This window comes from Oryx dammah, unplaced genomic scaffold, assembly GCF_014754425.2.
Source record: "Oryx dammah isolate SB20612 unplaced genomic scaffold, SCBI_Odam_1.1 HiC_scaffold_17, whole genome shotgun sequence".
In the NCBI taxonomy this organism is placed as follows: Eukaryota; Metazoa; Chordata; class Mammalia; order Artiodactyla; family Bovidae; genus Oryx; species Oryx dammah.
This window is the reverse complement of record NW_024070201.1, coordinates 12,569,850-12,586,754: the sequence shown is the minus strand read 5'-3', so window position 1 is coordinate 12,586,754 and position 16,905 is coordinate 12,569,850.

Here is a 16,905-nt window from a genome sequence, read left to right as displayed (position 1 = left end):
ATTAATTTTTGTGTGTAGTGTGAGTGTACATGTGTGACCAGTTGCTTCAGTCCTGTCCAACTCTTTGTGACACTATGGACTGTAGCTCACCAGGCTCCTCTGCTCATGGGATTCTCCAGGCAAGAATACTGGGGTCTTCCTGACTCAGGGATTAAACCTGGGTCTACAGTGCAACTACAGTGCAGTTGGATTCTTTACTACTGAGCCACCATGGAACCCCTTATAGTTTGAGGGTGTGTCCAAGTTCATTGATTTACATGTACCTTTCTAGATTTCCTAACACTTATAGCTAAATATACTGTCTATTCTCTAATGTATATTATTGCCTCGTTTATCATAGATTAACTCTAGGTGTGTAGGTTTATTGCTGGGCTGTCTATTCTGTCCCATTGATCTATGTGTGCTTTTTTTGTGCCAGTACTGTGCTATTTTGATTATTGTAGCTTTGTAGTATTGTCTGAAAGTCTGTGATGGCTATGCATCCAGCTTTTCTCTTTTCTCTCAGTATTGCTTTATCAATCTTAGATCTTTTGTAGCTCCATACAAATTTTAAAATTATTTGTTTAAGTTTTGTGAAGCATTTCATGGGTATTTTGATAAACATTACATTAAATCTGTAGGTTACTTTGAGTGATTTGGCTATTTCTTCCAATCCAAGAGCATGGTATAACTTTCAATTCCTTTGAAACATTTTTAATTTTCCTTATGACTGTTTTAAGGGTTTCCCTGGTAGTTCAGTTGGTAAAGAATCTACCTACAATGCAGGAGACCCTGGCTTGATTTCTGGGCCAGGACGATCTTCTGGAGAAAGGATAGGCTACCCACTCCAGTATTCTTGAGCTTCCATGGTGCCTCAGCTGGTAAAGAATCTGCCTGCAATGTGGGAGACCTGGATTCAATCCCTGGGTTGGTAAGATCTTCTGAAAAAGGGAATGGCTACTCACCCCAGTATTCTGGCCTAGAGAATTCCATGGCCAATAATTCATTGTGTGATATGGCTATTTCTTCCAATCCAAGAGCATGGTATAGCTTTCAATTTCTTTGAGTCACTTTTAATTTCCCTTATGACAGTTTTCAAATTTTCTCTGTATGTATTTCATGTGTTTAGTTTTTTTCTATGTACTTTATTTTATTAATGTAATTTCTGACTATTGTTTCTGTATTCTTTGGATGTTTATTCAGAATTGGAATAGCTGAATCACATGGTAGTTCAATTTTTTGTTTTTTTTTGAGGAATTTCCATACTGCTTTTCATGGTGGTTACACCAATTTACAATCCCATCTGTAACATATATGTGTGCTCTCTTTTCTACACCTCCTCATCAAATTTTTCCATTTTTACCTTTTTGAAGATAGCTTTTCTGACAGGTGTGAAGTGATATTTCATCGTGGTTTAAATTTGCATTTCACTAAAAATTAGTGATGTTAAATATCTTTTCATGTGTCTTTTGGTCATTTTAATGTTCTTTTTGGAAAAATGTATTTTCACTCCTTTGTCCAATTTTTAATGCTGTTGTTTGTTTTGTTGAGTTGTATTAGTTCTTTATTGGATATCAATCTTTTTGTTGGATAGATTATTTGTAGATATCTTCTCCCATTCCGTTGGTAGTAGTTTGTTTATTGAAGGTTTATTTTACTGTTCAGAAACTTATTAGTTTGATAGAATTACACTTGTTTATTTTTGTTTCTGTTTCCTTTGCCAGAGGATACAAAGATATTGTTAAGACCAATGTCAAAGAACATACTATGTTTTTTTTTTTTTTTTCTAGAAGGTGTAAGGTTTTGTGTTTTACATTCAAGTCTTTAATCCATCTTGAGTCAACTTTTTGTATGGTATTAGACAGTGATCTAGTTCACTTTTTTTTTTTTTGCAAGTTTCTCCCCAGTTTTTTTTCAACACCATTTATTGAAGAAATTGTCCATTCTCCATTGTATATTCTTTACCCCTTTATTGTAAGCTTTAACTGTTAACACACACATGAGTGTATTTTTAGGCTCTCAGTTCTCTTCCATTCATCATTTATTTGATTTTCTGCCAGTACTAAGCTGTTTTTAATTATCATGTCTTTGTAATACAGTTTGAAATCTAAGAGTGTGATACCTCCAGCTTTGCTTTTTTTTTTTTTTTTTCTAGGATTGCTTTGGCCATCTGGATTTTTTCTGTAGTTCAATATAAAATTTAGAATAATTTGTTCTATTTCTGTGAAAAATGTCCTGGAAATTTTTATAGAAACTACATTAAATCTATAGATTGCTTGAAGTTAGAATGCTTTGTTAATGTTAAATATTCTAATTTATGAACATGAATCAGTTTTTACTTATTAATCTGCTTTCCTTATGATTTCTTTCAACAATGTCTTATAATTTTCAGGGTACCTGAAGTCTTATATCCCTGAATAAATTTATTTCTATTTATTTCATTATTTTGTCACTATTATAAATACTATTTTAATTTCTCTTTCTGCTAGCTCATTGCTAGCATATGAAAATGCCATAGATATGTATATGTTGATTTTGTATCCTGAAACTTTGCTGTACTCTTATTTCTAACAGTGTTTTGTGGATGATTTAGGGTTTTATATATATAAAATCATGTCATCTGTGAATAGTGACAGTTTTATATATTTCTTTATAATTGGATGCATTTTATTTCTGTTCCTTGCTGAATTGATTTAGCATTGACTTACAATACTGTATTGAATAGAAATGGTGAGAGTACACATTCTTATCATGCTCCTGATCCTAGAGAGATAGCTTTCAATTTTTCAACATTGATTATGATGCTAGTTAAGGGTTTGCAACATATGGCCTTTATTATGTTGAGTTATGTCCCTTCTATGGGGTTGTCCAAGTGGCACAGTGGTAAAGAATCCATCTGTCAATTCAGGAGATGCAGATGTGGGTTCGATTCCTGGGTCAGAAATATCCTCTGGAGTAGAAAATGGTAATCCACCCCAGTCTTTTTGCCTGGAAAATTTCATGGACAGAGGAGCCTGGTGGGCTACAGTCCATAAGACCACAAAGAGATGGACATGATTGAGCAACTGAGCACACAGAGACATATTCCTTCTCTACCAAATTTATTTAGTTTTTGTTGTTGTTGTTGTTATAAATGAGTGTTGAATCTTGTTAAGTGCTTTTTCTGTATGTATTGAGAAGATTTTATGATTTTTATCCTTTATTTCTAAAGGTAGTTTATTATGTTGTTGATTAGAATATGTTGAAACATCCTTGCATGATTGAAATAAATCCCACTTGGCATGCTGTATGATTCTTTAATGCACTGTTTAATGCAGTTTGCCAGGAGAAATATCAATAACTTTAGATATGCAGATGACACCACCCTTATGGCAGAAAGTGAAGAGGAATTAAAAGCCTCTTGATGAAAGTGAAAGAGGAGAGTGAAAAAGTTGGCTAGAAACTCAACATTCAGAAAACTAAGATCATGACATCTGGTACCATCACTTCATGGGAAATAGATGGGGAAACAGTGGAAACAGTGTCAGACTTTATATTTTGGGCTCCAAAATCACTGCATATGGTGATTGCAGCCATGAAATTAAAGATATTTACTCCTTGGAAGAAATTTTATGACCAACCTAGATAGCATATTCAAAAGCAGAGACATTACTTTGCCAACAAAGGTCTGTCTAATCAAAGCTACGGTTTTTCCAGTGGTCATGTATGGATGTGAGATTTGGACTGTGAAGAAAGCTGAGCGCCGAAGAATTGATGCTTTTGAACTGTGGTATTGGCGAAGACTCTTGAGAGTCCCTTGGACTGCAAGGAGATCCAACCAGTGCATTCTGAAGGAGATCAGCCCTGGGATTTCTTTGGAGGGAATGATGCTAAAGCTGAAACTCCAGTACTTTGGCCACCTCATGTGAAGAGTTGACTCACTGGAAAAGACTCTGATGCTGGGAGGGATTGAGGGCAGGAGGAGAAGGGGATGACAGAGGATGAGACGGCTGGATGGCATCACTGACTCGATGGACATGAGTTTGAGTGAACTCTGGGAGTTGGTGATGGATAGGGAGGCCTGACGTGCTGCGATTCATGGAGTCGCAAAGAGTCGGACACAGCTGAGCAACTGAACTGAACTGAACTGAACTGAATGCAGCTTGTAAATATGTTGTTGAACATATTTGCATAAATATTCTACAGATATATTGGCCTTTAATTTGAGTGGTATTATCTTTTTATGATTTTGGGATCAGGGTGATGTTGGCCTTCTAAAATGAGTTAGCAATTATTCTCTTCTTTTCAATATTTTGTTATAGTTTCAGAAGAATATGATTAAATTATCATTGAATGTTTGATAAAATTCACCTGTTTAGCTATGTGGGCCTGGACTTTTATACTTTGGAAACTTTTTGATTACTGTTTTCATTGTTGTACTAAGGATTCATCTCTTCAGATTTTCAGCTTCATCCATTAAGTCCTGTAAAGTTGTAGGATTCCAAGTATTTCTCCTCAGTTCAGTTCAGTTCAGTCGCTCAGTCGTGTCCGACTCTTTGCGATCCCATGAATCGCAGCACACCAGGCCTCCCTGTTCATCACCATCCCCCAGAGTTCACTCAGACTCACATCCATCGAGTCAGTGATGCCATCCAGCCACCTCATCCTCGGTCGTCCCCTTCTCCTCCTGCCCCCAATCCCTCCCAGCATCAGAGCCTTTTCCAATGAGTCAACTCTTCGCATGAGGTGGCCAAAGTACTGGAGCTTCAGCTTTAGCATCATTCCTTCCAAAGAAATCCCAGGGCTGATCTCCTTCAGAATGGACTGGTTGGATCTCCTTGCAGTCCAAGGGACTCTCAAGAGTCTTCCCCAACACCACAGTTCAAAAGCATCAGTTCTTCTGCACTCAGCCTTCTTCACAGTCCAACTCTCACATCCATACATGACCACAGGAAAAACCATAGCCTTCACTAGACAGACCTTAGTTGGCAAAGTAATGTCTCTGCTTTTGAATATACTATCTAGGTTGGTCATCACTTTTCTTCCAAGGAGTAAGCGTCCTTTAATTTCATGGCTGCAGTCACCATCTGCAGTGATTTTGGAGCCCCCAAAAATAAAGTCTGTCACTGTTTCCACTGTTTCCCCATCTATTTCCCATGAAGTGATGACACCAGATGCCATGATCTTCATTTTCTGAATGTTGAGTTTTAAGCCAACTTTTTCACTCTCCTCTTTCACTTTCATCAAGAGGCTTTTTAGTTTTTTTTTCACTTTCTGCCATAAGGATGGTGTCATCTGCATATCTGAGGTTATTGATATTTCTCCCAGCAATCTTGATTCCAGCTTGTGTTTCTTCCAGTCCAGCGTTTCTCATGATGTACTCTGCATATAAGTTAAATAAGCAGGGTAACAATATACAGCCTTGACGTACTCCTTTTCTTATTTAGAACCAGTCTGTTTTTCCATGTCCAGTTCTAACTGTTGCTTCCTGACCTGCATACAGATTTCTCAAGAGGCAGGTTAGGTGGTCTGGTATTCCCATCTCTTTCAGAATTTTCCACAGTTTATTGTGATTCACACAGTCAAAGGCTTTGGCATAGTCAATAAAGCAGAAATAGATGTTTTTCTGGAACTCTCTTGCTTTTTCAATGATGCAGCAGATGTTGGCAATTTGATCTCTGGTTCCTCTGCCTTTTCTAATTTGGTGTCATATAGCTGTTCATAATCATCTCTTAATATTGCAATATCAACAATCTCATATATGAGGTTGATACCACTCTAATGGCAGAAAGTGAAGAGGAACTCAGAGTCTCTTGATAAAGATGAGAGTGAAAAAGCTGGCTTGAAACTCCGCATTAAAAAAACTAAGATCATGGCATCTTCTTCCATAACTTCATGGCAAATATAAGGCTAAGAAATGGAAGCAGTGACAGATTTTATTTTCTTGGGCTCCAACGTCACTGAAGATGGTGATTGTAGCCATGAAATTAAAAGATGCTTCCTCCTTGGAAGGAAATCTATGAAAAACGTGGATAACATGTTAAAAATCAGAGACATCATTTTCCTGACAATGGTCCAGAGGGTCAAACTATGGTTTTTTCAGTAGTCATGTATGGATGTGAGCTGCTGCTGCTGCTAAGGCGCTTCAGTCATGTCCAACTCTGCGAGACCCCATAGATGGCAGCCCATCATGCTCCACCTTCCCTGTGATGCTCCAGGCAAGAACACTGGAGCGGATTGCCATTTCTTTCTCCAATGCATAAAGTGAAAAGTGAAAGTGAAGTCACTCAGTCGTGTTCGACTCCTAACGATCCCTTGGACTGCAGCCTACTACGCTCCTCCATCCATGGGATTTTCCAGGCAAGAGTGCTGGAGTGGGATGCCATTGCCTTCTCCAATGGATATGAATTGGACCATAAAGAAAACTGATGCTTTCAAGTTGTGGTGCTGGAGAAGACTTTTGAGAGCCTCTTGGACTTCATGGAGATCAAACTAGTCAATAGTAAAGGAAATCAACCCTGAATATTCATTAGAAGGAGTTTTTCTGAAGCTCCACTACGTTGGCCACCTGATGCAAAGAGCCAACTCATTGGAAAAGATGCTGGGAAAGATTGAAGGCAAAAGAAGAAGGGGGAGGCAGCAGATGGGATGGTTAGATAGCATCCCCAACTCAATAAACATTTATATGAGCAAACTGCGGGAGTTAGTGGGGCTTCCCATGTGATGCTAGTGGTAAAGAACCTGCCTGCCAATGCAGGACACATAAGAGATGTGGGTTCGATCCCTGAATCAGGAAGATCCCCTGGAGGAGGGCATGGCAACCCACTCCAGCATTCTTGCCTGGAGAATCCCATGGACAGAGGAGTCTGAAAGCTTAAATTTCATAGGGTCACTCAGAGTTGGACACGATTGAAGTGACTTAGCATGCACCCAGGTGGGAGTTAGTAGAGGACACAGAAACCTGGCATGCAAAGATTTAGACACGATTTAATGACTGAATAACAACATGTATTCTCATAACTCTTTATATTTCTTTGGTATCTATTGTTATTTTTTTAACTTTAGATTTTTCAGGAACTTCTCTTTCTCTCTCTCTTTTATTAGCTTATCTAATGGGTTGATAATTTATTTATCTTTCCAAATAACTAACTATTGTTTCATTGATCTTAACTATCACTGTTTATTCTTTATTTCATTTATTACTGCTTTGATCTTTATGATATATTTCCTTCTGCAGACTTTGGACAATTTTTCCCTAGCTACTTTATGTATGTTTTATGGTTTATTTGAGATTTTTCTTTTTTGTTGAGCTAGGCCTGTGTTGCTATTAAAGTAAACTTCCTCGTTAGTACTCTTTCCCTGCATTTCATAGCTTTTGGTATGTTGTATTTTCATATTCATTTGTCTTCAGGTAATATTTTATTTCTTCTTCAAGTCCTTCATTTATCTAGTAGTTATGCGGTAGCAACATATTCAGTCTCCACATATTTTTTATTTTTCCTGTTTTCTTCTTATACTTGAATTTTAATTTCATTACAACATGATTGGAGAAGATGCTCAATATGATTTCTATCTTAAATTTTCTGATTTGCTTTGTGGCTTAACATATGGTGTATCTTTGAGAAATTCCATGTGCACTTGAGAAGAATGTTATCTGCTGCATTAGGACAAAATGTTCTACACAATTTTGTCAAATCCATCTGTTCTAAATGTTGTACACTGTTACTTCTTTGTTGACTTTCTGTCTTAATGTTCTTCCATCCATTGATGTAAGTATATTGTTAAAGCCCCCTATTATTATTGTGTTGGTGGCAATTTCTCCTTTTGGGTCTTTTTTTTTTTTTTAAGTATTACATTTTGTATTGAAGCATAGTTGATTTACAATGTTATACTAGTTCCAGATGTACAATATAGTGATTCAATATTTTTATAGATTACACTCTGTTTAAGGTTATTATAAGATATTTATTTTATTCCCTGTGCATATTCTCATAGCTCATTTCTTTTATACATAGTACTGTGTACTTTTTAAGCCATTACTTCTATTTTGCCACTCTCCCCTTTCCTCTTCCTGATGGTAACCACTGTCTTTTCTCTATACATTCTAATCCATTTATGCTTTGTTATATTCACTAGTTGAATTATATTTTAAATTCCAATTTAAGTGGTAACATATGATATTTGTCATTGTCTGCCATACTTTACTAAGCACGATTATTTCCAAGTATATCCATGTTGTTGCAAATAGCATAGTTTCATTCTCTTTAATGACTGAGTAATATTTCATTGTATACTTATACAATATCTTCTTTATACTTTCATCTGTTAATGAATACTTAGGCTGCTGCCATACCTTGGCTATTGTACACATTCTGGTATGAAAGTAGGTGCAGGCTATCTTTCCAAATTACTGTTTTCATTTTCTGTTTCTTTTATTTTTAATATAAATTTATTTATTTTAATTGGAAGTTAATTACTTTACAATATTGTATTGGTTTTGCCATACAGCAACATGAATCCACCACAGGTATACATGTGTTCCCCATCATGAACCGCCCACCCCCCCACCTCCCTCCCCATACCATCAAGAGTAGAATTGTTGGAACACATGGCAATTCTGTTTTTATCTTTTGAAAAACCTGTTTCCCATAGTGGTTGCTCCAATTTACCTTCCCACCAACTGTACTCACTTTTCTCCACATCCTCACCAAAGCTTCTTATTTGTAGAATTTCTGATGATTGCCACTATGACAATTGTGAGAATATCTCACTATGATTTTCATTTGCAGTTCCCTGGTAGTTAGCAATGTTGAACAGCTTTTCATTTTCCTGTGGGCTATCTGTATGTCTTTTCAAAAATATCTATTCAGATTTTATGCCCACTTTTAAGAATTGGGTTGTCTGATTTTTTGTGATTGAGTTGTATTAGTTGTTTATATATTTTGGATATTAACCCTTTATCACTCATATAATTTGTAAATATTTTCTCCCACTCAGTAGGTGCCTTTTCAAAGTTTACTTTGCTATTCAAAAACTTTACTTTTGCTTTTGTGTCTTTCGCCTTAGGACACAAATTTGAAAAAAAATATGTTATGACTTATGCTAAAGAGTATTCTGCCTTTGATGTAATTCCTTACAGGAGTTTAATAATTTAAGTCTTTATATTTTGGTCTTTAATTCATTTTCAGTTTGTTTTCTTAATATGATATGACAAAATGTTCTAATTTTATTCTTTTACATGTAACTGTACAGTTTTTTCAGCATGACTCACTGAAAACCCTGTCTTTTCCACATTGTATATCATGTCTCTTGTCATAGTTTCTCATGATGTACTCTGCATATAAGTTAAATAAGCAAGGTGATGATATACAGCCTTGACATACTCCTTTTCCTATTTGGAACCAGTCTGTTGTTCTATGTCCAGTTCTAACTGTTGCTTCCTGACCTGCATATAGGTTTCTCAAGAGGCAGGTCAGGTGGTCTGGTATTTCCATCTTTTTCAGAATTTTCCACAGTTTATTGTGATCCACACAGTCATAGCTTAGTTGATCATAATTGCATGGATTTATTTTTTGACTCTACATTCTGTTCAATTGACTTATGTGTCTATTTTTATGACAATATCATACTCTTTTGATTAGCATTGCTTTTTAATATAGTCTGAAGTCAGGGAGCATGATAACCTCTGGTTTTTTTGTTTTTCCAAAGATTGTTGTAGTGATTCAGTGTTTTTTTGTGTTTCTGTATAAATTTTAGGATTGTTTGTTCAAGTTCTGTTAAAAAAAAGTCATTAGTAGTTTGATAGTGATTGCATTAAATCTGTAGGTTGCTTTAAGTAGTATTGATCTTTTTAAAATATAAATTTAGTATTTTAATTAGAGTCTAATTACTTTACAATATTGTATTGGTTTTGCCTTACATCAACATGAATTCACCACAGGTATACACGTGTTCCCCATCCTGAACACCCCGTCCTCCTCCCTCCCCATACCATCCCTCTGGGTTGTCCCAGTGCACCAGCCCCAAGCATCCAGTATCATGCATCAAACCTGGACTGGCAATTCGTTTCATATATGATATTATACATGTTTCAATGCCATTCTCCCAAATCATCCCACCCTCTTCCTCTCCCACTTTTCAAATCCAGGAACATGGGGTAACTTTCTACTTTATACCAGTTTGAATCCCTTTATCAGTGTTTTATAGTTTTTAGAGTATAAGTTTTTCACCACTTTGGTTACATTTAATTCAGGTATCTTACTTTCTTGGATATAATTTTAAAAGCAAATTTTCCTCTTTCTTGTAGCTCATTATTAGTGTTTAGAAAAGCAACAAATGTGATTTTGTATAATAGGCTTATATCCTGCAAAATTTCAGAACTCATTGATTAGTTCTAAAAGGTTTTTGTGGAAACATTAGGGCTTTCTATGTATGGCATCATATCATCTGCAAATAGTGAGTTTTATCCTTCCTTTTCAATTTTGATGTCTTATATTTCCTTTTCTTAAGTGCTGTTGCTAGGACTTGTAATACCATGATCAATAAAAGTGGTGAGAATGGGCATGCTTGACTTTTTTTTTTTTTTTTCCTGATTTTAAAAGGAAAGATTTTAGCTTTGGACCATTGAATATGATGCGTTCTGTAGGCTAGTCAAAATTGGCCTTTATAATGTTGAGTTTTGTTCCATCTGTGTCACTTTTCATTAAAGTATTTTTTATCATGAATGGATGTGAAAATTTGTTAAATGATTTTTTTGATCTAATCAGATGATCATATGATTTCTACCTTTCATTTTGTTAATGTGGTATATCACATTGTTTGATTTGTTGATATTGAAACATTCTTGCATCCCTGGAGTAACTCCTACTTGATCATAGTGTGTGCTGGCAGCTATCCCCTTGATGGTGGATGGGGCTAGAAGTACATGGTTAGAGCCAGAGCTAGATGTGAGACACAGCTTCTCCTGTGTTCAGCAACTGTCACCACCTTATTGGGAGTGGGGTCAGGTCACAAGGTTTCAAAGAAAAAGCCCTAAGGCTAAGATCTGAGATGGTTCCATTCCCTCCCTACATTTTCACTCTTCCCCCTTTTAGCAATGGCACATTCCCACCTGAGAAGGGCAGCACTAGAGCAAGAGGGGCCAAAGTGGGCTCATGTTGTGTCCTGGAGGAGTTCCTGCTGGGGCTGTCTTGGCACATCAATCATAGCTCCAGATCTCTCCTGATCCGCTGCCTCCTTGAATGCAGAACCAACACCCATGACTTGTTCTGAGCTGACTCAACCCTCCCCTCTCAGGCCCCATCGACTGCATACTCTCTTTGGCAAAGCTCTCTTTCTTCCTGGTGTGGTGCTGTGCAGGAGCTAGAGTCCTGGCATGGTTGCTCAATGCAGTCCAGGGCTTGTGGTGGAGTGGTCGTGGGAAACCAGCTGGAGTTCTGGGCAGTTTCCAGCTGCCCCCTCCGTCTTGTTCTCAGGAGTAAACAACCATGTGCCTGCCATTTAGGAGTACAGTCTAGGTTTTTACAGCCCTCCTCTTAGTTCCACTTTTTCAAATTAGCTAATGGGACTCATCTTCCTGATTTGGGCCCCACAGCTAGGTCTCCCAATACGTGATTTAATTTTCTCACTCCCCAGGGAGGATCTCTGAGCCTGTGTAAGCCTTCTCTGCTGTGTCCCCTCCTAGGGGCATGAGTCCTGACATAACCACTTCTCTTCTCTTTTTACCCAGCTCTTTCTGTGTCTTTCTTTACAGACTTGCTTATATAAGTCTTTTTACTTTACAATATTGTATTGGCAATATTGTAAAGTAATTAGCCTCTAATTAAAATAAATAAATTTATAATAAATAAAAAGAAAATGCTACTTAAAAAAAAAAAAAGAAGAAGAAGTCTTTTTGTCAGCCTCCGGCTTGTTTTCAGGGACAATTGCTCCACATATAGTAGTTCTGATGTGTCCCTGGGGCAAGGTGAGCTCTTGTTCTCTTGCTCCACTTTCTTGATCTCTTCTCTCCTTTTATGTATGTTAATAATCTTTTTATATATTTAGGTGTAGTAGTGTTATGTGTTCTTAACGAATTGCCTCGAAAAGTTCTTAGCTATTCTTTTTTTTTTTTTTTTCTTTTTTAATAATCTGTGCAGTTGTCCGTCTTTTCTCTTTCTGGGATATCCATTACCCTAACACTGCCCTTCCTAAAAGAGTTAGATAATTCTTATATTATTTCTTCATTTTTATGTCTAACTTATCTTTCTTCTTCTACTTGTGTCATTTCTATATTTATATATTCAATCTAACCAATTATCTCTTCCATAAGGCTACTCTATTTCCAATATTTTCTAATGACTTTTTCATCTTAACTACTGTGTTATTTAGCTCCAGAATTTCAGTTTGGTCTTTTTTTTTTTTTTTTTAGAGTTGCAATCTTTCTGGTAAAATATTCTTTCTGTTATTCATTTCATTTCTGATCTCATTAAACTTCTTTCTGAGTTTTCTTGTATCTCATTGAGTTTCTCCATAACACCTGTTTTGAATTCTCCTTCAGCTAGATTACAGTATTCTCTGACTTTAAGGTTGTTTTCTGGGGAACTGTCATTTTCTTTTTATGGTGCAATGTTTCTTTGTTTTTTCATGTTATTTGATGTATTGTTTCTCTGCTTGTTCACTCAATATTAAATGACAGGTTAGGAATTAAGTTCTTTGCTTTTGTCTTCTGGCAGGCTGCACTATCACTCAAGTTTTTCATTGTTCTTACCTGAGATGACTCTGGATATATTTGAGAGTAGCACTTTCCAGCCTCAACTGACTCTGTAAGTGGTGTGATTCTATGCCTTCATTCTTGCTTCTTGCATCACTGGGGTGGTTGCTGACTTGCTTTTGTCAGAGCCATTGTCATCACTGGAATAGTAGACTCTTTACTTGCGTCTGGGATCTCCTGAGACACAGGCTTCACTATGGAGGTGAGGTGGGTGGGGCTGGGGTCATATATGTGTTGTAAATTTCATAAGCTTTGCTACTGTGGCCATGATATCTGGTGTGAAGTGGCTGAAGTCTGTATGTTGCTTTCTTTGCTGTTACTAGGTTCTCTGAACCTTTGTGTTCCACTACTGTGGTCAGAGAGCAGGATTGCAAGTGCCTTCTCTTGTATTCCCTCCATCTTGCCTCCTCCCTGTTTTCCAGTCCACCCACCTTTAAATGGGCTTCCCTGGTGGCTCAGACAGTAAAGCATCTGCCTTCAATGCGGGAGACCCAGGTTTGATCCCTGGGTCGGGAAGATCCCCTGGAGAAGGAAATGGCAACCCACTCCAGTATTCTTGCCTGGAAAATTCCATAGACTGAGGAGACTGGTAGGCTACAGTCCATGGGGTTGCAAAGAGTTGGACACAACACTTCACCTTTAAATGAACAGATCTGTAAAATTCTCTGGTGTCCTGTTGTGTTGGGCAAAGTCACATTTGTTAAGTTGTGAATATTTTACTGGTTGAAGATTGAAGGGGAGAACAAAGGCAGATTTTTCATTTAGCCATGTTGCTGACATCTTAAGGTAATTTTTGAATTCTCTTTTGATTTATTTGTTTACTCACAGGTTGTTCAATAATATGCTGTTTAATCTACATATATGGTTTGCTTTTCCAGTTTTCTCTTTTGTGATTAATTTTTCATTACATACCTTCATAATATGAAAGGTGCTTGATATAATTTCAATCTTCCTAAATTTATTAAGCTTTGTTTTGTGGCTTAACATATGATGTATCATTTTAACTTCTACATTCATGTATATAAGCTTAGAGATAGGCATTCTCTGACTTGAATTTACACGTTTGTGAAATAGCATCATTAGACTGTAAGCAAAGCCATAAGACTGATAAAGCCAAGAAGGAAATAAATATATAGATGGAAGGGAAATTGTTTGAATACTGAAACCTGGAGTATTCTGACCCCAAAAGTTAAGTGAGATAAGAAAGAACAAGTGAAAGGGCCTGAAAGTTGGGTAGGAAAGAAAGGTAGGTAAGTAGGAAAGAAAATCAAGGGAGTGTAAAATTTGAAAAACTAATGGAAAAAAAAATTTTCTTCTCTATAGGAAAAAATGATCAATAATTTTAAATGCTACCAATAGGGTTGATAAAATGAAAACCAAGATTTAATAATTGGAATAGGCAATTCAGAGATTATTTGTGGGACCTTAAAAATAGAAGTTGCAATAGAGTAGCCGAAGAGTAGTGTCTAAAATAGATGAGTTAAAGTAAAAATAAGAAAAGCTATTAAATATTCATGGATCAAGGCTATTGGTGTTTGTATAAAACTGAAATTAGGGAATAGTTTCAAAGGAATGCATTCATGGCTATCTGTTTGCACATAGTGGTGGTGTTCAGGGATATTTTGTGGCCATTGTGCTCACATAAAAGGATCTTCTACCATTAGCCTGTTACTGTCTACCATACCTGCGGTGTCTATATCAGTTTGAAGAAAGCTGTTATTTGGAGATAAATGACCAACAGGATTGAGATAGCATGAGGTAAATAAATTGAAAGAAAAGAAAGAACTGTGTGAAAGAGGAGATGAATTTTCAAAGTTTAGCCAATGTGAGGCATGTTTCACAAGTCTTAAAGCAAAGGTGAATGAAAGAGCTTTGGGAAAAAAAAAAAACACTGCCTTTTTTTTTTTTTTTTTTTTTGGAGGCATGTTCACTTTTGGACTTGAAGAATCCCATGGCTTTACATGTTCATTTTTCTTTATATATTAATCAGTAGGGAGGAATGAGACATGCTGGCAGATCATGTGTGTTTGAAGCCTTCTATCAAAACTTTGGCCACCTCATGCGAAGAGTTGACTCATTGGAAAAGACTGATGCTGGGAGGGATTGGTGGCAGGAGGAGAAGGGGACGACAGAGGATGAGATGGCTAGATGGCATCACTGACTCGATGGACGTGAGTCTGAGTGAACTCCAGGAGTTGGTGATGGACAGGGAGGAGTGGCATGCTGAGATTCATGGGGTTGCAAAGAGTCGGACACGACTGAGCGACTTAACTGAACTGAACTGATCAAAACTTTGAACTTGGTTGTTGGCAGCAAAGTAATGTCACAATATGTTCTTGCAGAATAAAGAACTCTACACTAAAATACTGGTGAAATGAATGGCTACCACGTTCATGATAATAAAATGAGACTCAATTTATAATGCATAGTGATTTACAGTAGGGCAGTGAAATTGTATCTTTTCCATTATCATATTCTTAAAACTTAGCACAGAGCCAGGCAAAAGCAGTAAAAGAAAAAAATAGTCAATGTGATATATGTATGTGATGCAAAATTAGTGTGCCATCCTGATATTCACACAAAATGTAATGTACATGGTGTCCCCCTGAAGTTGTGCAAATTGGCACATCTATGTTTTCCTTAATAACTGAATGAATCATATACTTTCTGACATTTATCAAGCTCTTTTTGTATGCTAGGTATTTGCTAAGTATAATATTTTACACAAGAGATCATACTTCATCCTTTAAAATAAGAGACATTGAAGCAAATAACATTTTGATGTTCGTCTTAAATTGTGTAGCTGGTAACAGAGAAGTTAATTCAGATCTCACTGTGTAACTGGTTTTGATAACTACAGATTTCTCTGCGGCAGTAATCAGAGCTCTGGAAATCATAATGATCAAGACACTGATGCATGAATTTGTTCTTAAAGTACTTATGGTCTAACTGGGGGATGATTTAAACAGAAAATACAACCAAAATATTATTAAGGCACTAAAGCAGAAGTAGGGAAGAGAGAAAGTTAGAAGTTAGAAGAGTTAAATTAGTGTTTTTTCAATGGGAAGTACAAATGAATTTGGTTTTGGATGATACAAGAAGGGTATGAAGCAAATTCCAGGTGGGAGGAAGAGCATGGGTAGCCATAAAGAGAGAAATAAGAGTAGACCATCATCAGATTAGAGAACCACATCCCAGGATATTTTCCTTATCATTTTGATTGCTTTTAGGCTATTTTTATTCAGACAGAAGAAGAGGTCCAGTTCTTCCTTACCTTGTGAACTTTGGAATTTTTTAGTGGCTATACTATTAGAAGTTCTCATTTGTATCTCCTTTTAGACTTAACTGGGAGAAGACAAGATACTTCTCAAAGGTAGTGAGCTTCAAAGAATAAAAACATAAAAGCTGCAGACTCTTTATATGGGCACAATAAAGGCATAAATGGTATGGACCTAACAGAAGAAGATATTCAGAAGAGGTGGTGAGAATACACAGTCAGACTATACAAGCAAGATCTTAATGACCTGGATAACCACAATAGTGTGATCACTCACCTAAAGTCAGACATCCTGGAGTGTGAAGTCAAGTGGACCTTAGGAAGCATTACTACCAACAAAGCTAGTGGAGGTGATGCAATTAAAGCTGAGCTATTTAAAATCCTAAAGATGATGCTGTTAAAGTGCTGCACTCAATATGCCCACAAATATGGAAAACTCAGCAGTGGCCACAGGACTGGAATAGATCATTGTTATTCCAATCCTAAAGAAGAGCAATGCCAAAAAATGTTCAAACTACTGAACAATTGCATTCATTTCATGTGCTAGCAAAGTAATGATCAAAATTCTAGAGAAGCTTCAACAGTATGTGAATCAAGACCTTCCAGATGTTCAAGCTGGATTTAGAAAAGGCAGAGGAACCAGAGATCAAATTGCCAACATCCGTTGGATCATAGAAAAAGCTAAATAATTCCAGAAAACGTCTACTTTTGCTTCATTGACTTCACTAAAGCCTTTGACTATGTAGATCACAACAAACTGGAAAATTCTGAAAGAGATGGGAATACCAGACCACTTGACCTGCCTCCTGAGAAACCTGAATGTAGGTCAAAAAACAACAGTTAGAATGGAACATGGAGCAACAGACTGGTTTCAAATTGGGAAAGGAATATGTCAAGGCTGTAAATTGCCACCCTGCTT